This window comes from Triturus cristatus, chromosome 5_2 (genome assembly GCF_964204655.1).
Source record: "Triturus cristatus chromosome 5_2, aTriCri1.1, whole genome shotgun sequence".
NCBI classification, from domain to species: domain Eukaryota; kingdom Metazoa; phylum Chordata; class Amphibia; order Caudata; family Salamandridae; genus Triturus; species Triturus cristatus.
Genome location: NC_140588.1, coordinates 469,136,500 through 469,160,937, shown reverse-complemented (window position 1 = coordinate 469,160,937; position 24,438 = coordinate 469,136,500). Strand labels below are relative to the sequence as shown.

Genomic DNA, 24,438 nt, shown 5'->3' with positions numbered 1-24,438 from the left:
TGGTTTGGATTCCTTTCCGACCCACCCCATCAAAATGGGTCTGTTCAGAAAGGAATACAAACAGCCAATTATGCCGTAGGAACAGCTCTGACCGTCGGTCGGAGCCATTTCCTACGGCATCGTAATCGCGCCCTAAGTGTTGAAAGAAGTTGTTTTGTTTTTTTAAATAGTAGGAAAGATCCATTTGTGACTATGTTTTCATTTGTAACGTCTTGTCACGATGTCCGACTTATAAAAGCAATACATCATTATATCTGCTAGACACTTCTGGTTGCAGGGATTTATGGGGTGTGTGGGTTTCTCAAGAACTCCAGGTACCCAGAACCAATAACTGATTCCCTTTGCAATGGTTTCTTATTGTGTACAGGGTATAGAGTAATTCTTATGGTAAAATATTAAGAGTGAAAAATAGGTATTGAGGAAACCTATGTATTTCCAAAATGGGCACCAGGTATGGAGTAAGAAGCAGTGATTATTTTCACATTTCTGAATTTGTGGGTACACATACTAGCATGTGAATTAGAGTGCATTTTTCTAAATGTCTTCTTTTTTACACAATGGCTTACATTTGGAATGCACAAATGCAGAGAAATACAATTGGTAATACTTGTTCGACTATTCTGAGTTCCCCTAAGTCTCCTGATAAAAATGGTACCACACTTGTGTGGGTAGGCATAGTGCTCACACTAAGAAAGGGCCCAAAATGCAAGACGGACACATCACATTTTTCCACTGAAAACTGACCCTTTTTTGCAATGTGCCTAGCTGTGGATTTTGGGTCTTAGCTCAGCCGGCACCTAGGAAAACCTAGCCAACCTGTACATTTTTGTAAAATTAGACACCTAGAAGAATTCAGGTTGCGGGTGACTTGTGTGGTTCCCACCAGGTTTTTCTACCTGGAAGCCCTTGCAAATCTCAAACCTTGATTAAAAAAGCACATTTTCCTCACATTTCTGTGATGAAAGTTCTGGAATCTACAGGGAGCAACTACTTTCCTACCACCTACCAGTCCTCCAAGTCTTCCCATAAAAATGGTACTTCCCTGGTGTGGCTGGGCCTAGTGCCCGTGACTGGAAAAGATCAGACCGAGGTCAATGAGTGTCCCTTTGTGAGGACTCACATTGATGTTAGTTTGATCCATTCCTGTTGCGAGCACTTGGCCCAGCCACACAAGTGGTGCAGCATTTTTATTGGGACAAGCAGGGAAAGAATAGGTGGTAGGAATTGTATTGATTCCTTCTGATTGTGAAAGAATGTGTCAAAGAAATGCTATACAAATGCGCAATTTTTTGTCAAATTTTGAGGTTTGCAGGGCATTGTGGGTTAGAAAACTCTGTGGGGTCCACAAGAGGCAGCCCACCCTGTAATTCCCTGGCTATCTAGTTTTCATAAATGATTGGATTTGTTAGGTTTTCTTGGGTGACCGCCAAACCCAGGTCTAAAAAACTGCTGCTACACCTTTTGTTGATGATGTTGCATTGCGTCTTGGACCCCGCCCTTTTGCAGGCACTAGGCCCAACCACATAGGTGAGGTACAATTGTTCTCAGGAGATATGTGAGAACTCTGGGTGGCAGCAGATTCCAGTACTTCTTTGAGGGATCCATGCGAGCCAACCTGGATTCTCTCTGGTGTCTAGTTTACAAAAATATCTAGAGTTGGTAGATTTTCCCTGGAGACAATGTACACCCTGGCAGGAAAAGACCGAAAAGACAAATATTACTGCACAACCATCTACTCCTCACCTAATGGATGGATTTAGCACTAGGGCGAGTGAAAATGTAAAAACGTAAATTTTATTAACAAACTATTTCACAAAAATGAAATTCACTGTTAATATAATTGAAAGTTCAGAAGACTGAACCAATAGTTCACTGCCCGTGAGTTGTAAATTACTACAAGGCACCAACTGCTTTAGAGGTCATTCACACACCTTTCATGCATCACACTCACAAAACCATTCACACCGCCAGCCGTGGGCCCAGCACATTACATTACTCACATCAACAAACACCATTTAAGGGCCCAGATCTTTCACACACCCACAGAACTGACATCTATCACACGTCTGCCACACACACACACACTCTCTCTCTCTCTCTCTCTGTTCCTGGGTGGCAAGTTGGCCCCCTGGTGAGTACTCAGAGTAGTGGGGAGGTGGGAAATACCTCCTTTCGGAACTAGGACCCTCACACACCCAGCAAGCTAGGTGTCATGCTTCATCATATGGGTCTGCTCCCCGTCGAGCCGGCGCTGCAATGCTCGCCGGGCATCCATAAAGGGGCTCTTTATCAGAGATCTTTTGTTCCTTGCCGTATAGGTGCCATGGGTGTGAGGGGCCTTGTAAGATGTAGCTGTGGTGTGTGGGTTAAAACAGGTAAGGGAATCCTCTATAATTAGTTTTATTCTGGAGAGGTCACAACCTGAATAAAAAGTAAAAAGGAGGGCGACTATTTTGTTTTAATCTGACAAAAATTACGCTCTACTCCTTAGTGGTCAATATGTTTCTCGCCTATAAAATGTCTCTAATAGATCAGTTGGCGATTCCTCAGGACCTAGTGACTAAATAAACTATCTACAGTGTGTGGCGTGGTTCTACATACCACTTCTCTCTGTAGGATGTTCCCCCGGAGAAAAGCAGCCAACCTAGAGTACAAATAAAAAGGCACAAAAAACCAAATGGAGATATTGGTACATGGTCCTATTAAGTCCAGTGGGTGTATTTCACCGTACACAACCTCTTTGAATCTGTACAAGTGATAAAAACAACGTGATTTCATGCATATCACATTCTAAGTTAGCCTTCCTTTGTATTTAGAATATAAAAAAAATAAAATAAAAACCTCTGTGTAACCAGTTATTGAACATCATGGTGAGTGTGTATCAGCTCACCTCCTAAGGCTTCAAGTGCTGCTTCATCAGACCGCAGCGGGATATATGGACACTCAACATAGTGTCGCTGTTTATTAAAAGGAAAAAACAAAAAACAAGGTATGTTGGGTGTGGGCTTGTAGGCACAAAACACATACACCCTCGCTTAGCACCTGTCTGCACACACATCCATCACATTTATTTTAACAAATAAGAAAACGCAAACCAACTTGAAGGAGATGAAAAACCAGTGATGACTACAAAAACAACAGGTGTAACTAAACTCATCAAACCACTGTAAAACTGAACACAAAATATAAAATAATACAGACCAGTCAGTTCACTTTTACTCCTAGGGTTGCTCCTAATATTTGAGTTGCATGTGGTATGATTTAAAACGTGGGCAGTCATAGCCTAGCATTAGAAGGACACTCAGGCAAATTCATATTACTCTCCTTTCACATGCCTTTTTGGACACTGACTCTACATCTCCTACAGGGAAAGTTATTTCTTTTTTCTGGGTGTAGGAGTAATGTAATCCAGAATTGGTGATCTTTCAATGGAGCCACATCCTCCTTCAGTCCAACTCTAGGAATACTTGCCTGCTCAACTACAACAAGACTGCCTATTACATACTGCTGAAACTGAACAAAAGCCTTCTTGAATCTGAAGAACAATCTTCAGCACTGAAGGTTTCCAAATGAAACAAATGAACAGCCAACTTCTTAAAACCAAATGTATGACTTACGAACAACACTGTAAGGCTCCAACCTCCTATCTACTCTGTTTACATCACCCATGTGCTTATTGTAGCCTAAAATGCACACAGGTTTGTGCACTTCAGCAACCTGACCCCAGTCACAGGTGAAATATTTTCATCATGAATGGTGTCAGCAAGTGAACATCTCTCTTGTCTGAAAATATCACTGCTAGAAGTTCATCACTACACAATCACTGCACTGTCCCCTCTGAACTATTTTTACATAAAAGCTCTGTAAGGTAACCTTTACAGTTAGAGTGGATTGTGCCACATGCAACAGCATCCACTTTGAACAATTGACCACCAGAATAAAAGTTATCTTTGTATAAATGGTTACCTTTGTTGAAAAGTCCGCTATCAAGTTTCAACGTGATTTTCCCATTGACTCCAAAAATGGATGAACAGCCAGGGGGTCAGTAGAAGAATCCCTGAAATTAAAGACCTATCCAGTACTACTCTCATACAGCATACACATCTTAATTCCATAATGTGCTCTCATGCTAGGAATGCGCTGTCTAAAAATCAAACAGATCTTGAACAGGACCAAAGACTCATCCACCGCTATTTCTTTCCCTGTAACTTAGGTCTCTGAAAAATGATCTACAAATTGATCAAGGACAAGACTAATCTTGAAGAGATGGTCACAATTAGGATGATCCATTGGCAATGCTGAAGCATTATCAACAAAATGCAGCATATGAAGCAGAATCAAGTGTCAATCACGACTTGTGGTTGCAGGAAATGTAGAAGTTGCCATCAAGGGACTAGTAGCCCAATATGAAGACCGCGATGGCTTCCTTCTCAATCCCATCAACAAAGTTAAATCCCATAAGGTCATCAACTCAGATTTGTGGGAGTCCCCTAGCTAGATCTAGAGTGGGACTTAGGTTTGTTACTGTTGGCCCTCAACTTCTGTACAGCATACAAATAAGTCTGGTCAACCATTTCATCCAAAAATACATTGTCCATAAACAACTAAAAGAAATGTATAGGTAAAAAGATTTCAGTATTGACTACAGCCTGTGATCCCACTAAAGGAAGGCTGCACCATGTTTTGGGCAACCCAGAGTTTAGCACTACCAGTGGGAAGCCTTTCAGCTCCAGACTACAATTAGATTCCACTTGCTGCATTTTAGTGTCTTCCTCTAAAAGAGCCATTTCCTCCTTTCCGATAGTGGCTTCATCATTGGATGAGTTCTCTTGGACTGAAAATTTACAGTCCAAATCTTTAACTTTGTCCTCGGATGCAGAGTCTGTCTCAGAACCATGGGCAGAGGAAGATTAAAAAACAAACTAACAACATGCTAAGCAGTAAACCTGGGTTAGCCATTATCCTTACTAATAAAAGTAACACAACAAGTCAACAATATCCAACACTGATAAACAGTTTACATATTTTACACAAACAAACTACAACTACTGGCATATAGTAATCTGGAAGGAAAAGTCGATCAATACAAAGAACAAAAAGAGCTATATACCCAAACGATATCCCTCACTTGCCAAAGAAAGCAAGACTGAGGATCAACTGCACCTACTCTGCACAGTCAAAGCAGGCGCCAAAAAGTCCCAATGGAAAGTAAAAAGAAAAAAAAAAAAGTCTTACACATAGCACAAGGCAGTGTGTGCCGTGCACAAATCAATATGTCACAATCACCCAAAGCTATAGATTCAAACATTAGTACAGTGGTCCAATTGTTTTTTTACAAACAAGCTAAGGATACACACTAGATTAAAAGATTACAAAATGAGTTGCTTACCATCCACAGCTCCACAAACTAATGATCTGCCAAAGTTCCACCCATCAACAGGAGTCAACACCAACACAAACAAAATAATTGGCTCTACAATAACACAAAAAAGCACCCAAAAATGATAACCTATCCATCAAGAGACACATATTCCCTGGATGGAGGCATGACCATGGCAAAAAAGACACCACCAGATGGAAGCAAGCCTTAAAATTTAAGCAAATCTCCCCACCACATACACTTCCCTATTCCCAGGTGATTCAAGTGTTCCCTTCCTCCCTCAGGCCCAATCCACTCAAAAAAGACCAAAAACAAAGAAATCTGCCCTCAAGGGGGAGAGTGGAATGGCTCACAAGGAGAGCAACTCTTGACCAAGGTGATACACACATAGAAAATCCAATGTTTAATGGGCTTCCTCAGCTCCCAGATGGGAGATCGGCCAAAAAAGGGGGAAGGGAATAGAAAAAGTAAATATATGACCCCCGTTCCCCCCCCCAGGAAGCAATCTTTGCTTAAGTGGTTGCTCCCCCTCTAAAGGTTATTCCCTGGTGTCTGGTGAATGTTTGCTCCCCTCAGAGGGCAGATTGTCCTAAATATGGCCAATCTGCTCTCTCAGGGTGGGATGGAATCCAAAATCAAATCATCCCCCAAGGGGAGTGACTTTTTAACAAGGGTTCGCTCCCCTCCCAAACATATTCCCTGGTGTCTAGTGGGCTTGTGCCCTTTTGGAGGCAGATCAGCCTAAAAATGGCCAATCTTCGCTCGGGAGGGGCAGAATAAAAATAAATAGCATTCCAAGGGAACCGACCCTTGCCTAAATGGTCAGTCACCTCCTAAAAATGGCTTTTCCCTCAGGGAAGTGGTGTGGGGAATACAAAACAAAATTATGGGGGTGAAACATAAATTAATAATGTGTCCTCTTGTGGAGTTAAACACTTGCCCTAGGGGCTACTCCCCCCAACAACAAAAAAGCCCTGGTGGTTTCCACGATCGTGGAGCAGGAATCCACTATGGACAGACACACTGGGAAAGGAAAAACGCTCTACTCTCCCCTTGTGTGTTCTGCGAGCCCCCACCCCAGAGAAGGACTTAGCTTAAGTGTCCTCTCTCCCGGATGCACTGGAAGCAAATGGCTTCCAGCATGTCCCCTACACCATCTGATGATATCAGCGTACCATGTGCGTGCGGACATCATCAGATCACTGCATCTGCTGTCACCCCCAATGGAGCCATGTCAAGGGGGAGCGCCATCATCAGCACTTGAGCACCTCGGCTGAGGACAGTTCCAGGCTGTCCTCAGCACCGATGGGATTAAAAAGACCTCTTCAAATTATTAATTTATTAAGTAGTCAAATTCAAGAGATATGCATTTGAAAAAGTAATATTTCCTACTTCAGAGAATTGCTGTTAACCTGTAATATAGACAAAATTTTCAGAACAATGTCCTAATATCGATGAAAACAATATTGATTTGCACAATATCAGAAATTAAATATTGTATACAAAAAATATTCCCTTATACTTAATTAACAAAACCACAAATCTTAATCATCAGAATATTACCATTAAAAATATTAAATTCTTCCTACATCAATAACACCAATAGCGGAAACAAAAATATTGTTACCTTTAAATAAATATATAAAATGTCAGTATCAAAAGTCACTATCGACTATTCATATCCGAAAACATTAAGTAAAATATCATAAAACACTAAAACTCTATTTAGCTTGAAACTAACATTTTTATTAAACTCTAAAAACAATTTAAAAGAATCTAACCACACTATATTATTTTAGAACACTTTAAGCAAAAATAATACACTTCAACACATTAAGGGGTTTATTATTGTGTAAAGGAACCCCTGGCCTTATGTCGGTGGTTCCGACCACACTATTACGATGCAATTGCCCAAGGGGAGGTCGCAAGCTTCCATTTGGCAAGCACATGCCGTCATTGTGGACTATGGATGGCTTCCGATGTGGAAGCGTCGCGGACGGACCCTCCGCCCGATGCGCCCACCCGCCGCATCATAATGTGGCAGGCGGTCCACTGTGTGAGATTTCAGTGGTAATTAAGCCCTAAATGTTCAATAAAATTACTTACAATAAATAATATATTAAAAAATGAAACAATAAATTAAATTATGAACATAGATCCCCCAAAAAACTAGAAAACAATTGTTTAATATTCAAACAAAAACACTCATCCGCTTCCACCATAAAAAGCAATAGCTGATTTTAAAAAATCAAATTAATAAAATAACCAATAGAAACCAGCATAGAGCATGCTAAACAATAAAAACTTACAATTAGTTAAAACTACACTATAAAAGGAGCACAAAATGTGAACATTTACTACACCAAAAACGCTAAAGCTGCTCTTCCAGATTGCCAACCGACAACCAGACAAGAAAATTGGGAAAATCATACAATTACCTTCAGAAGGAAGTAAAACATTTATTAAAACCTACTTTAAAATAATGTATTTAAAGAAAGTCAATATACAAATAACTAACTAAATACTCAGGTCCTTATTCCAATGTCAGGCGGACCACCGCAACCAGGCCGTCGCTTCGCCTGACATCCAGGGCAGGGGTCCGACCGCCGGATTACAATTCTTGCAGTCAGAGCGCCGAGGGCAGGGGGAAAGACCTCTGCTTTCGACAGGCTCAAGGAGCCTGTCGGGGCGGTGGTCGGGCTGTTACCCTACAATGGAGGTTTTGCCTATGCAGGTGCCACCGTAGGATTCTCGATGTCCCCTTTCCTCACCCTTTATATGGTGGTCCCACCACCATGTAAAGGCAGACGGAAAGAGACTTTGAGGACCCCAAGCCGGGCACCCATGAGCCACTGCTCAGTGGCCAGGGGGGCACATGTGGTGCTCTGCAAAACATCCTTGCAATGTGTGCCAGGCACCACATTGTGCCTGGTGCATGGATGTTTAAAAACATTACTTTTTCTACTGTAGCATGTGCTGCAATACTGTGCAGGAACCTTGCGAGGCATTCCCATTGAAGTGCCTTTTCTCAAACTTGTAATGTGGTGGACGGGCAGCAGCCACTCTTGGTGTTGCGAAGGCGTGGTGATGGTGGACTTCCCGCCCCCGCACCACCAAAAGTTGCAATCCGGCCCTGCAGGTGTAAAAAAACTAAAAGCCCTAAATCCCCACAAACTACCAACAAAAAAATGTTTTACATAAAACTAAAACAATTTTCTTTCCCCACCCCCCCCCACCTTTAATGGAAAATAAGGGAAAACATCTGCAATTGCCATGAAGAGCAAAATTGTAAGTATAAAATGCAAAACGATATGCCTAATTTATGTACATCTCAAATATAATTTAAAACAATTACAATGTATGTAATTATATTAATAAAATATTTTTAGACCTAATAACGGAATAAGCAAGATATATCACAGACCAGCAAATACCTACTCTCACACATTGGCTATACTTAAAGCCAATAAACCACAAGCACAGAAAATGATAATTGAAAATGTAAAAAATATTAATCTAATGCTTGCTATGGGAGAGCTACTACAAAATGATGATGTGATTAATGTGAGATATAATAACCACCGCTGAAATGTCACCAAAATTAAAGAAAGGTGTGTTTTAAAAGATCTACTCCCTAAAGTACCTGACCATATCACAGGTCAGCTACCAGTTATCTCCACTTTGGAACGCTTAACAGCTCAAACTAAAATAGCCACTAGTGCTACTTCTACTGCCCCTAGAAGATATGAAAATATCCAAATTCCTGAACACTTAACCACCACACATAATAAGGGGCCCTTCCTCCTACATGACAACCTTGATAATGATAAATGCATAATTATTGTTGCTAGGTCAGATAACATATTAAGACTAAACCAATGTCAAACATGGATGGAACATTCAAAATGGGTGCCCAAAACAGATATACACCATACATGTTGTATATCTTTTGAAAATGTTTTGTAACTAAACAATTATTAATAAATGCTGTTTAGTTTATTTGATTTTTGTATGCACAATAATATGTTAATGCATCACGTTTTCCTATTAATAATTAAATTCTAATAAAATACATACTTGTTAAAATTATTACTTTTAGGTTGTTATTTTTAGTGTGGGTTACATTAAGATTAAGATATATCGGGTTGCAGTGGGAACGCTAAATGTAACCTCTTTAGTGTTCAACACCTTCCCCAACCAGCTTAGATTAGTGTGGGGATAGTAATTTTTATATTTTAGTGTAGAGCAGAATGACTAAAATGGTCTCGATTAAAAGTGGGAGTAGTCAATGACTTTTATAACCTGATTTTTGTAACTTTTTTAGTTAAAGTTTAAGAGCCTAATTACGACTTTGGCAGTATCGCAGCAGGCTGCCACACCAGCACCCGCTGCAAGACCACCTAAGCCGTCCACACACCGCCTGCCAGATTGGGAGTTTAATCCTGGTCTGGCAGATGGTTCTTTGATGGTCCCATGGCAGTGCATTTCCCAGGCTCTTATCTGAGCCTTAGAAAAGGCACTGCAGTGTAGCACAGAAGCACGTTTCTGCACAGCATGGACTGTGCAGTACATGCTGTGCAGGAACTGGAGGGTACATGCATACGGGGGGCATAACATCTGCCACCCTGCATGCATTCCCTGGCACTGAAACAACAACTTAGTTTCCTTTCCGTCACCCTTTTCATAGCGGGTTCACCGCCATAAAAAGGGATGATTTGAGGAAACTCATAATATGCTTGGCTGTGCAGCAATGGCACTGCCAGCATATTGCAGCTTCACACCACTGCAACACCGCTGAGGTATCATGGATCTGCTGAGGTATCATGGATCCCCGGCAGTTGCAGCGGTCCTTTGGCGGTCCGACTGCCAAACTCGTAATAGGATGGTTGGACCTTTGGTGCGGAGGTGCCCACATCGCTACCACGGCTATGGACTACTGTAGTCATAATGAGCCCTAAGTATTTGATGTAAACATTTAAGTACTGCATTCTTCTTCTTTTTTTTTTTATGTATTGTTTTATAGCCACAAACAGAAATAAGTTGCATAGACAAAAGAATTCATAAACAATATACCAATAGTGATCATAGGCAGAACGAAGAGCATATAGGGGCATAAACAGAGAAAAACAAAAACATAACTACATTCTAATTTGGCCAATATAGATACCTTTTTATACCGTTTAAAAACAAAATACTTTAAACTCTCAGTCCCAGTGAAGGCAAGACCATATCCTTTTAAATTTAAGCCAAGACCGAGTGCCTCCAACTTTAGCTAATGCCATCTTCATTTCATTAGTAAGGCCCAAAATTAATTAATACTTGGACTCCTGCTCTGGATCCAAGAACGAGCTATACATAGATGAGCACAAGTCGATATAATAGAAGCAAAGGACTTAATAAGACAGCCTAGCTCAGAATATTCCCAGCGCCAGCTGTTTCTCGGTAACCGGGTTACCATACCCAGCCTAGACTGCAAGAGCGAGGGCAATACCAGACCAAAATTCTTTCAGTTTAGGACATGTAAAAAACATGTGACGCAAATCTGCAGCAAATTCCTGGCAATTCGAACAGTGTGACTTAGTGTTGTTTGAGCTAGTGACCCATTTAGAAATTTGCTCCCGAATATAAGTTGGCAGGGTATGCTCAGACGTGAGTCCCTTGCTCACTTTGCCACTGGATTCAAGCAAGCCTGGCTGAAGACGGCTGAAATGCCAGAAACCGGTCCTAGGAAGCTTGTTTCCGGTCCAGGGAAGGCATGGCTTGGCAGTTCGGGCTGGACTGTTCCCATGAGGCACAGGGTCAGACTGAGTTGCATATGGCCATGTCTGAACTGGGGTGGCAGAGTGGGCTAAAGAACGGTGATGGATCAAACCCAGATCTGTTGACTGGGTGTGAGTGTTTGATTGGTTCTGATGCTCCGTCCATCACCACCCCCTTTTGTACCGCTTTGTTCGCCATAAGTTGGCAGGGTATGCTCAGACGTGAGTCCCTTGCTCACTTTGCCACTGGATTCAAGCAAGCCTGGCTGAAGACGGCTGAAATGCCAGAAACCGGTCCTAGGAAGCTTGTTTCCGGTCCAGGGAAGGCATGGCTTGGCAGTTCGGGCTGGACTGTTCCCATGAGGCACAGGGTCAGACTGAGTTGCATATGGTCATGTCTGAACTGGGGTGGCAGAGTGGGCTAAAGAACGGTGATGGATCAAACCCAGATCTGTTGACTGGGTGTGAGTGTTTGATTGGTTCTCATGCTCCGTCCATCACCACCCCCTTTTGTACCCCGAATATAATAAAGCATAACAATTAATCTAATTTACCGGAGCTTCAAATTGACTGATGTTACTGCTAAATGTATTGTTTCTAGCGATTCGTTCATCTCCTCTTTAGTGACATTGCAGTTAAAAATCCGACTTAGTTTAGCCGCTATCTGTATGCCATCGTCGCTAGCCCCCCCTTTAAGTTTCTGATAAGTTTTGGCAATGACACCTTGACTAGTAACACAAAAAAATGCAGACAAGACCTCAGAGGGGCTAGATAACTCTAGCAAACCTCGGCCTCGAATAAAATAGTCCCTGATTTGCAAGTACTTATAAAAATATATTTGTGAGAGGCCAAATTCTTCCTTCAGGGACTGAAAAGATTGGAGACCCTGTCCATTATATAGATGACCCAGCCGTATTACACCCTTACATTGCCGTTCTTTTCCGACGTGGTCATGGAATATACTAGGCAATAAAGGATTCCCCCATAATGCAGTATGTACATGCAAATCAGGAAATTCGTATGTCGTAGAAATTTCGCGCCATATATTAGTTATGTCCCTTACTATATTAAATCGCACCCTCTTGAAGTAATTCGGACCACATGTTTTATATAGTAAATACCCAGAGTCGAATCCACAAGCTAACTGGTATGAGAGCCAGCTGGCGTTGGCTTCAAGTCCTTTGACTAAACTCTGTATTCACCCAGCAAACGCAGCCCAAATGTATACTCTAAAATCTGGAAGTTAGAAACCACCCTGCTTAAATGATAATTTTATATATTGTAAGGCTCTCCTGGCGCGCCGGTATCCCCAAATAAAACTATCGACAGTGCAATCCAAGCGCTTAAAAAAGGTCTGGAGCACCCTCAGAGGGATAGTATGAAACAAATACGAAAATTTCGGGAGGACATTCATTTTAACGAGGTTACATCTCCCATATATGCTTAGGGGGAGCCGGTGCCAGCATCGCAGATTCCCAACTACTTTCCTCAACAAAAGTTTATAATTCAGTGAAATAATATCACTAACTTGATTACTAAGAGAAACTCCTAGATATATTGCATTCTTTGTGACACCTAAAGCCATTGGGAGATGTTCGGGTTGAAAGTTCAATAGTGTCTGTGTTTTGTTCAAGTTAAGTTTAAAGCCGGAGAAAAAGCCAAATCGTTGTGCCTTGAGAGTTATAGCGGTAAGAGCATTTACCGGCTGACTCAAAAAAAGGGCAATATCGTCTGTATATGCGGTTAGTTTAAGATCCATCCCATTTAGAGTGGCCAGGATTATATCGGCCCTAGACAATAGATGTTTAATAAATGGCTCAATATAAATGGTGAACAGCAGCGGGATAGCGGACAGCCTTGCTGCATACCCCTATGGACTGCGAAGCCAGCAGATGATTGACCGTTGAGCTTGATTGCAGTTGTTGGGCTCCTGTATAGCTTTTGTACTGCCGAGATGAACCTCTGACCGAGGCCCATTGTAAACATCGTTGTCCATAGAGCTCCCAAACTTATTCGGTCAAAGGCCTTCTCTGCATCCAACATCAGTATCCCCAGCTGCTGGCCTAGTTGTCCTGAAACATCAAATGCCATGATCGCGGTATTCATGTATGCCGCCATGTCTCTTCCGGTTACAAAGCTGTGTTGCTGTTCTGAGACTAATAGATGAATGATGGGGGCCAGTCGCGTAGCGAGGATTTTGGCGAAAAGTTTTGCGTCCGCATTTATTAATGCTATTGGCCGGTAGGAGCTTATTTCGTCTATAGGCTTCCCCTTTGTAGGAAAAACCACAATATTCGTGCTGTTCCAAGAAGGAGGAACTTCGTCACCTTTCATAATTGAATTACAGAGCTCGAGGTAGATTGGGGCTTGTGTGCTTTTGAGATCTTCATAAAATTCCAACGGGATCTTATCCACCCCGACTGCCTTGCCAGCGGGCAGAGCCTTAATTACTTCCTCGACCTCCCTAACCCCGACATCTTTTTGTAGAGGCTCGAATGTAAAGAATCCATTGCACATTCCTGTGTGTAAGCTGAAGCGATTTGTTGATCAAAGTAACTTTCTCCGGTGCAAAGTACTGCATTTTTTATATGCATTAATAATAACTTTGGGCATCATTATGATGCCGGGCAGTCTGACCACCATCTGCAATCGGGGCAGTCAGGAGACCCCCCAAAAGCAGTCTGTGGTTTGACCACAGAATTAAGATGAAACCGCTCTTTTACATTGCAGCTTGCGCTGTGGCCCAGGAAAAGGGCTGCAGCACAAGCCACAGTATAAAAGAGCACTTTGAGAACATCCGTGCACCGAGTGCCAGGCACCATGTGGTGCCTGGCACATGGTGCATGAATGTGCGTTGGGTCACTACATGTGCCCCCAGGGCCACCCACAAGTGACTGTGGCCATGCTTGGTGCCCCCAGTCAATTTCTCACAGCCTTTTCATGGGGGTCGAACCGCCATGAAATGGCTGTTGAAAAGGGACATAGTAATCCCTATGGCGGTGCCTGCTCAGGCTCCGCCTCCATGTAAGGGATACAATTGCAACCGCCACCCCAACAGGATCCTAGATCTTGTCAGAGGTAGCGGTCTTTCCCATGACAGCTGATGGTCCGACCGCATGCATCAAAATGCTGCTTTCGGACTGACGGTCTAACGACAGTGGGACTGCCACCGATGTCTTGTTGGTGACGGTCCCACCGCTATTGTAATAAGGCCCTTTTGTTTTACAAAGAAAAGTACATGACTGTTTATTATTTTCACACATAAAATGTATTATCATTTTAATACCATTTTGTATACATGTTTGAAATAGAAAACGTTATATATGTTTTTTTAACATAGTTTAATATTTTGCCCTTTTACAAACTGTTTTGCAAATGGTACAATTGTTTTCAACCATATACATTTATTCAAAATGCATTGTGTTTTATAGTGCATGTTATATAATTTTCTAAGTGTATTATAAATACTATATTTATTATATTTGTATACTTTACATACCTTTTTATATTTTTATTAAACATTTATTTACATTTTTGATTTTTGGTGGAATTTTTTTATTTTTATAACATTTTAAAATAATTTTTTATTTATGTCCCATTGTTTTCTATAGGCAAAATATTGTTTCTAGTCTTTTCCTGTCATTTGTTTGTCCGATTTCCTGGGAGTGAGTTGCTGTTACCTGCTGTAGATCATTGGATAAGGTAAGACCTTTAAGTTTTTAGGTAACACTAGTTGATGGTAGTTGGTGTTGTTTTTTTGTTTTAGAGCTTTAGTAAGAAGTGTTATTTTATGTAATAATGTTCTATGTTGGGCCTAGTTAGAGTTTGGTAGTAGTTTCAAGTTATTTTACATAATACCATTTTATATTTTGTGCTTGTTATATATACTAGCAATGTAATGTTTATGTTTTTTTTAAAATAGTGTTTGTTGTGTTTGGGTTTTGTATGTCAGATCTGAATTTATACTGTAGGCATATGGATTTTGTCGGTTGTTTCTCCCCTCAAAGGAAATTACTTTGGTTTCTAGCAAACCAATATTTTTACTTTTTGATTTCTGGTGATTCTTGGAGCATATGTCTTTTCATATTTTGAGTTTTAGTGGTTAATTACGATGTTTGATTGGTTCATTAGATTTAATTTGGACCTAAACATTTTTTTCTTTTTTTAGGTCTTCATTTTCACATTTTTGGGGGATTATATTTTGTCAACATTGATATTGAGAAAGATCTGTAAGTTTTATTTAGTTAATTATTTGTTGGTGGGAAATCTTATATTTTGTTGTGCATGTGTATTGGCTGGAATTGCAATGTCATGTATATTTTTATGTGTTGAATTAACTTGGTTAAATGTATGTTTATTTCTAATGTTGTGCTTTATGATTGGTGATGTGTTAATTTTTAATTAGCAAACCTTTTCTGTATATATCATATTTTTTCATTTTATTTACCGGTTACCGGTTATACAAAATAATTGTTTAATATTTAGTTGAAAATATTTTATTTATTTTGGTGTTTACCTTTGAGGTTTGTTGGTTAGTGTGTAGGTAGATTGGTATTTTATAATAGGGATGTTCTAAAGAGTGTACTCCTTTGTTGTCAATAAAGAGTAACATTACACCGTAGCAGGTTATGCATTCTACTGGTGTGTTTGCTTAATATAGGTCTATTTTGAGTTACTGATTGCTCTATTCTTAGTTGTTGGTAGCTTAGTTCTTTGTGTGGGGCTTCTATGAAATTGTCAAGTTTTGGTCTGGTTCTCCCTAGTGTGGCTTGGAAGGTTTTGTGCCATCCTTCTACTGCATTGTTGGTTTTAGCATCTTGAGCCATGATGCTGTCGTAGACATTCCACCGTGGTACTTGGAATTTGGGTTGATGTCTGTGTCAAGAGCTGCAGTCTGCCAATCCAAGTGTCTTCGAAGTAGTTGGTTAGGTGACTGAGTTTGTGTTATTTATATTGGTAGAATTACTTTCTAGAAGTAGGTTGCAGTGGTTAGCTAACTCTTTTAAAGGGACTTAGGTTAGTGCAGTCAGTTTTTTTTTCTTTTTATTTCAACAGCAAATTGGCTGTTTGTTGAATATTCTACACTTGGTGCAGAATGTTGTATGCATCTCCAAATGTTTTGGTCTTAATGGTAGTACCAGCCTTGCATGGCTGTGTGTGTATTGTTTAAGTATTTTTCTAATCATGGCTTGTTCAGATTTGATCATTATTTTATGTGGGAAATAGTAGTTTGTTTTTATTTGAATCTGAGTTAGTAGTTCATAGTAAGTGTTACTTTGTTTATTAGGCAGCAAGGTCTATATGATGTAATATGTATTGTGCATAATAAATTAAACATTCAAACTAAACAGCATACATTATTAATTGTTTAGTTACAAAAATATTTTAAAAATAACCTACATATATGATCATTTTCCATTACATACGTGGAAAAAAGATCAATTAAAAACACGAAAAGTAACTAAATATATAAACATCATAATAAATGGATTTTTAAACACAAATGAGAAATATATTATATATAGAAACATTATATCAAAATGTTCTTTTTGTACAACATATTTGAATACAAAATAAATATAGTTAACATATTGGAGCATAATTGATAATTGTAAACAATGTTATTAAAAATATTTAAAATATGTAACTACTATAAATATAAAATTGATGTACTTGATATTTATACAGACTAAACATATAATATTTTACTTTTTTAAAGCACATTTTTATCAAAAATGTATTCAAAAACTAAAAATATAACTTTAAAACTTTTTACCTTTAAAATATTTACCTTAAAACATATATATTAAAAAATAGAAAAACAAGTTAGATTTGTTAACACAATTCATTTTGTAAAGAAATTGGATTATAAACAAATGTTCAAAATGTTTTTTAAAAATAAAACAATTTTGTCATCTATTCAATATATAAAAGTTCAACCAATTTTTTAAATGTTACATTTTAATTACAAAATATTACAACAGACACAAACTTTTTTTTTAACTCACAACATACGTTTTTGAATATAACAGAAATACTTGCATTTAAATGTAAAAACATATCATGGTAATCATACACTAAACTTTACAAACAGTTTAATAAAAAATATTTTAAAAACTCTCCCCACCCTTTCAGCTACAGTCCCAACAATCCAGTCTCATAACATTATGAAATCTATGTATAATATTTACAAATTAAACTAAACAAATGATAAACTAATTAACGAAACTTGACATAAACCACTAAATACTACAATAATTAAATAAATTACCCATGAAAATATTTTCAATATTTAAGATAACCATATCTTTACAATGATATTAAAAACAACACTTAAAATGATATTTTTATCTTCGATATTCCTGTCCACAATTTTTCTGACATCATGATATTCTTAAGCAATAGAAACGATTGATGGACGGAATGCTGGACAATGCAAACATTCACCCCCAGTCACAAGGATCTGGGTTTAATCCATCATTCTTTTGCTTACCGCACTATCCCAGTCTGGACCCAGCCATTTGCAAAACAGTCTTGACCCTGTTGCTTGTGGGAACAGACCAGCCCGAACTGCCAAGCCAGGATTTCCCTGGACCGGAAACAAGCATCCTGGGACCGGTTTCAGGGCATCACCCTTTATCAGCCAGGCTAGCTTGAATCCAGTGGTGTAGTGAGCACGGGACCCATGTCTGTGCATACCCTTCCCACTTAGGGCGACATATGCAAAAGAAACAATTGATGGAAGGAATGCTGGACAATGCAAACATTCACCCCCAGTCACAAAGATATGAGTTTAATCCATCATTCTTTTGCTCACCACACCACCCCTGGGACCGGTTTCAGGGCATCACCATTCATCAGACAGGCTAGCTTGAATCCAGTGGTGTAGTGAGCACGGGACCCACATCTGGGCATAGCCTTCCCACTTAGGGTGACATGTGCAAAAGAACAATATTTTAGCATCACGGTATTTTGTATTTGCCATTTTCATATTCTATTATTCTAAAACACAATCTGTATCCCACATTTCAACTACCCATCACAGGGATGTAATAAATTCATGCATCTCATTTTAACACAGACCCTGTACCAAGCAGCAATCACCTGAAACTTAAATGTTACTCATCCTAAAAAAACAAAGCAGATTTAAAGTCCATCTTATCCTACTGCTCTAGGAATGATTTATGTATTCATGTACACTCAAACTTCGACTGCCATCATCCATGCAGTTTGTATACCATTTTAATAGTTTCTTAGCCCGACTGTTTCGGACCCATTATTCTGGACGTGGAAGTTACTCAATCTTCCATATCCTTTAGAAAAACACATGCTTCATTCTTTAAAACATCCAGTTTTTTTTAACAGTACTCTTGTAGTTTGTTCACATACTGCTCAAGGAAACTCATTTATTGATTCTTTTGATACGTATTGCCATTGTCTTTATTCTAAGCTTGTACATCATTTACATATTGGTTCTATTTGGCAACTATACCATAATGCTTTTCTTTCATTGCCCTCTTATGACATAAAAACCTGAAAATGTTAAGAAGGCAATTTACAACTAGTTGCATTGCACTTGACAATTTACAGTATCTGCTTAAGGGTGTTAATTATCAAGGGAGATCTAGTTTTTGAGTTTAGTCTTTACTCCTCTCATTCTCTGTTGTACAGTGTTTTGCGTGGAGTGCCATAACTATTTTTACATTTTCCATTAAAATCTCCACAATCAAAATCTCCACCAATATTCTTTACGTCATTACTACAAATATGTTTTCATTGCTTACTGTGGACTCACCATTTCTTTTAAAACCAAATATAAGCAGTTAATCAACAGAAATGCTCAACATTTACTAGGAAAGTACCCGCGACCTTATGTTATTGCAACTGTATACGTGTTTTATTTAGCTTAAACAGCTATTTGGTTCACATGTGAATTTTGAGTGTCTATGTACATTAATCTAAAACCGATACATATGAAGCATTTTTAAGGAGTTGACTGCCACAAGACTGAAATTCATGAGTTGTAGTTATCTCAACTAACTATAACTTGTGCCCTAAAGTAACTATAATTTGCGCCCCTGTCATTGAGTGCTGTCAACATGATGCAATTTCAGATGTTGTAGTGATGTTATCAATGATCTCTTGGTACATGTCATGAATGATACATTGTGTGAGGTAATTAACGGAGTATGGTGAGGTCAGGAGTTCTAGTTACTTTAAAGCCTGAGTAATAGTTACTTGGATAACTAGAACTAGTGGATTTCAGTGGTTTTATTTAGTTTAAAATGGTATGTTTTAACTGACAATATCACCTACCTATAAAGTCCCTTTAAACTTCATTTTTTGAAAAGTGAATTTCTAAGTTAAAAAAAAAATGTAAGATCTAATTAAAATTGCTAGCTATAACTTCACTTTAACCTTCGGCCGTGCATGGCGTGGAGTTGGGCGCAGAGCCCCACATAATGTTTTGTCAAAATTCACCAATATTTGCAGTCAAATGTATATTTTATGCATTCACACATTGCAATGTTTAATAAAAGTGATTTTTATTGTTTTTAATAAAGTTTTTTTAAATAAATTAAAGCAGCCATTGTCTTTTATTTAAAAAATTTCAGGCCACAAAGTGCAGCCATAGACTCAATCACAAGGGGCCCAAGCATCACTCCAGCTGAAGAGCATGTAGCTTCAGCCCGGAGTGCCCTAAAAAAATATGGTAAGGTCTCCTGTTGTCATGGGTTCAATGAACCAGACATAGCTGGCACCGGTAGGGGCGGTGGGGGGGGGGGGGGGTGTAGTGGTGGGCAGGGGCACGGGGGAAGTCGACAGATGGTGGGATAAATAAAATAAATAAAACATTTACCTTGCGCTCGTTGGGTAAGTTCTTTTATAATTTTTTTTTAAAATTTTATTTTACCTATCCCGACGTCTGTCGACTGCCCCTGCCCCAACCTACCACTTTTACCTGTGCTGGCCGCGCCTAAACCCAGGAGACTTACTGGGGTTTTTTGTTGTTTTTTTTTTTTTTGCTTGAGGGCCGCTGCATTCTCTGTAGCCGCTTACAACATTAAATAAATGGTTAGTGGTACCCCGCCCCGCTTCTTCTAGCAGCACCACTAAGCTCCAAACCGTAGAAGGGAAAAGCCCTCTCATAGCATTATGGGGTGCTCCTTTTTTGAAGCAGTGAATAATAAATGCGCAGCTCCTGCCACTCCTGTTATTCATTACTGCCCGAGCAGAAGCAAAGCTGTGTTCCCTGCAGAGATGCCAAGGAATGGATGTGCATGCACTTCTACGACTGACTGAGAGGCATTGTGAAAAACTCACGCCTTCTGCCTGAACTTCAGAATTCTCAATCATGCAACATCAAACACCTACCAATAACCTGAACTCTTTCAGACACATGGAGGCAACGGAGGTCAAAGTATACAATGTACAAGAGTCAAATGGTGCATGAAGAGACAACAGAAACACAACACGTAGAAAAAGGTTAACTACTCTTAGAGATTGCAATATGAAGGAACATGTGAAATGTAAACGGGGATTGAATCCCTGACATACAAGGTTTTTACAGTCCTGGATGAGAAATCAGTCCATTTTTTTGCCATTCAAGTGCATAAATGTAGAGCCCAATAGAGGCCTGTTTTATAGTCTGGTTTTAATTATTGCTATGTATGAGATCTTTCAGGACCCAAATCACTTAAAGCCTGGCCTCACCCTATAGGTAATGTGGTGGACAAGCCAACATTTATTCAAATACAGGCTCAGGGCTCCCTATAAACAATGTAAATTCATTTCTGGAATCTGGGTCAAAATTTAACTTTTTGAGAATTTGGTGCTGAAATCCCCAGTATAGGGAGTCAAATGCCTTATCTACGATTATCAAGATACTGAGGCTAGGTAATCTGTGCATACAAAAAGACTATTTGTAGACGACTAAGACAATAACCAGTTTTGGGCATGAAACTAAAATGGTTCAAATAGACCAAATAGTTCAACTGGCTGACTAGAACTTTGTGTAGGATTTTGGCTTCCACATTGATAAGAGATGGGGTGGTAAAAGGGACAACTGGGGCCATCCCAGCTTTAGTCTGACTGCAATAGTGGCTACACAGAAATACTCTGTACAAAAAAAAGAGAGAAATCCAGTTTGCACCACATTGTGTTGAAGTGGTGGGGGAACCACAGGAGAAACTCTTTTGGGCTCTGTGTCTTGCTAGGCTGCATAATATTATTATTTTTTACAACCTCTTCCTCTGTCAGCAGGAGATCCAGCATCTCAGGCTCTGGATTTTTACATGGTCAGAGTTGGTAGGTCTGTAGACACAGGCTTCAAAGTCTCATGCTTCATAAAAGTGTCCATAATAGTCTGCAAATGTGGAAGCTATTTTGCAGCCCTGAGATCACGGTTGGCAAGACATTAGAGAAGATTGTCCGCCATGCCAGCCATGTCATATGCGTCTTTCCTATGCTATCCAAATCAACCTAGCCTCATTCATAAGTAAGTGCTTAAACTCTAATTTTGCGGAGTCCAATACTGGTCATAGTGAGGCCTTTTTGGTAGAGTGAACTGACACACTTATGCACGGATCTTATTTCTTAGGTTTATTTTTGTGAGTTGATGTGGGGAATAATCCACTGTTCCCCATCACTTACCTGTTTCTCCCTCTGTCCACATGACCGCCTTACCATGTCACTCTCTCTCTGTTTTTCTCAAGATTCTGAAGTTTTCCCACTGTTGTCTCTGTTATCCTAATGCCTGGAACAAGCTGAGGAGCCCAAGAGGTGAAGCAGCAGGGCTGTATTGGCAAATAGCTCATCTCTGTTTGCTGTTGGACTTCATTAGTTACTACACTGTGAGAGGTGGGGTGTGGAGGAAGTAGTTCATGACGGCAAGTGGTCATGGGATATATAATGTAGGATAGCGGGCTTTAACAGTCAGCTAGCACCTAGTTGCCCCCTCTTTGTTCCCTGAGGTGCCGCAACATGGAAGTCACCAAGGGACTTTGGCATAACTTATCTGCAATACGGTTTCAAAGTCTGGGAAAAGGACATATTGTAAAAAGCCATGCCAGGAGCATCCAAAATGAATTGCCATTGCTATGATTCCCTCAGCCACCCCTTGCATGTACCCAGCAGGCAACATAGACAAACACAAACAAACACTTGGGATGTTAGCAGTTTGGTCTGGGTTAGAAGATAGAAGTGGAATGTTACACAAGTGGGATAGTAGGCTTCCACTCCAGTGACTACCTTCTGTGTGTACTAAACCCATGGCATGCTTAATACGTCCCTCCAGATCACATAATAGGTCCAGGACTTCAATACGGTCATGAGACTGGCCTAGGCCACTGCACAAACATTAGCTGATCATGAGACTAAGGTCAGAACCAAAATCCAGGATACCAGTCACTCAATGGAAGACTCCAGCTAGGAAATCACGACTGTACTCATGCAGAGGACATTACTGTCCCAAATAAGCCTCAGGGCTTAATTATGAGTTTGACCGTATGTGGACCGTCAAACTCACACTACCGCCACACCAGCAGTCCAACCGCTGTATTACAACTGTGACAGTTGGACCACTATGGGACCACCGCAACTGCTGGGGATCTACGACCCCTCAGTTGTGACCCGGCGGTCTGGGTAAGCAATATGCAGACCTCGACACTTTTCATCGCAGTGAGCCCACCATGAAAAGTGTGGCGTCAGGAAAGTAAAGGAGCCCATGGTGACCCTGTGCATGGGGGAACATGCAGTTGGGCACATATTGTGCCCTCCTGTGTGTATGCACCCCTGTTCCTGCACAGCTTAGACTGCACAGTCCATGCCATTCAGAAACCGGCTCTGGCGTCCCTCGGCGTTGCAATTCTAAGGCTCACATATGGGCTGTAGAAATGCACCGCCGCAGGACCGCCAAAAGCACGGCCCGCCAGACCACAAGGAAACTTGTGATCTGGCAGTTGACATGGGTGGTGTGGGAGCGGGCAGGTGGTGTGGCGGCGGTATGGACGGGCCCGCTCCCACACCGCCAAAGTGGTAATTGGGCAAAGACATAATTAGGCCTTACGTTTTAAAGCATACACTGCATGGGGTCTGGGGTATGAACACAAGAACTAGTTTGTTACATTTCTGGAAGGTGTCTGTGGAAGGTAATGTTCTCAGTTTAGCCAATTTAAGGGTAACCTCCTACTGCCAACTTCACTTTTCACTGCAGAGCTGTTATACCTTCAACTCAGTCAAAAGCTGTTAAAATAGTTGCTGTTTTAAGTTGCAAGTGACCAATATCTTACATCAATTAAGTCTGTCTTGTGACCAATGCAAATGCTTTCATCATTTACCAAGCCCTTCTATGTTCCTGACAGAATGGTTCCGTCATGAGCCACAGTGCTCGAGTACTCATAATGAAACCATTCTGTCATGTGCACACGAGCATGAAATACCTCTGCTGCAAACAGCAGAGGGATTTCCTTTTTTTTTTTTTTTTTTTTAAACCATTTATTACAGAATCCAAAAGATATACAAATATGGGCCTACAACCTTCAGGCCGGCCGCTAGCAAACAAAAAGAGCATATAATACAAACAGTAGAACACACGCTGCGGCAGAAGTGGGATCACAGGAGTTGAGAGAAGCGTTGGCAGCCACACCATCCGGACCCCACACAACGGTTTCATTTTTATATAAATAACGAAAAAACAAGTCGACAAGGCAACCCACAATCGGAAACAATAGCATGTGCTCCCCTGGGGGGGGACCCTACCGATACACAGGAACATCAAGGGGGGGGATAGGTCGGGACGGAGACAAAGTGGATTCAATGCCCAGAACCAGGAAGACAAGCAGGCTAAGGAGACAGGGCCGGTGACGGATCAGGCATCAGCGGCGGGGTACAGATTCCCCCACGGTAGGCGTTCCAGGGGCCCCACACTTTCACCCATTTCCCAGGCTTACCTCTCGCAACATACACCACCTTTTCCCGAAACATACACCAATCCATGTTGTCCTTCCACGCCAAGACAGTCGGTGACCTCTGGGAACCCCACAATTGCGCAATATCACGCTTGGCCACCATATATCCCAGAGTCACCCACCACGTCTGCGGCACTGAGTAGTCGGTTGGCTCCCACACGTTCTGGAGACATCTCCTCGCCTCGGGCAGCAGTGACACATGCGTAACTGCCTGCAAAACCTCATGCACACCACGCCAGAATCGCGCCACCTCCGGGCATTCCCACAAAATATGGAGAAAGGTCCCCGAAGAACCACACCCACGCTTACACAACCCGTCCACAGCATAGCC

General features: G+C 40.6%; 1 protein-coding gene across 3 annotated transcripts in view; it reads left to right on the top strand.

Annotated features, from left to right (window-relative positions):
- The window catches only part of MED1 (mediator complex subunit 1), a 555,355-nt gene that overhangs the window by 193,485 nt on the left and 337,432 nt on the right, over positions 1–24,438 (top strand). The window contains exon 2 of one of the 3 annotated variants that reach the window (XM_085606629.1): positions 14,751–14,841. The exons of the other annotated variants lie outside the window; for them this stretch is intronic. The gene's annotated coding sequence lies outside the window, so the exon portion shown is untranslated. The remainder of the gene's footprint in view (positions 1–14,750; positions 14,842–24,438) is intronic. 3 annotated transcript variants of the gene reach the window in all.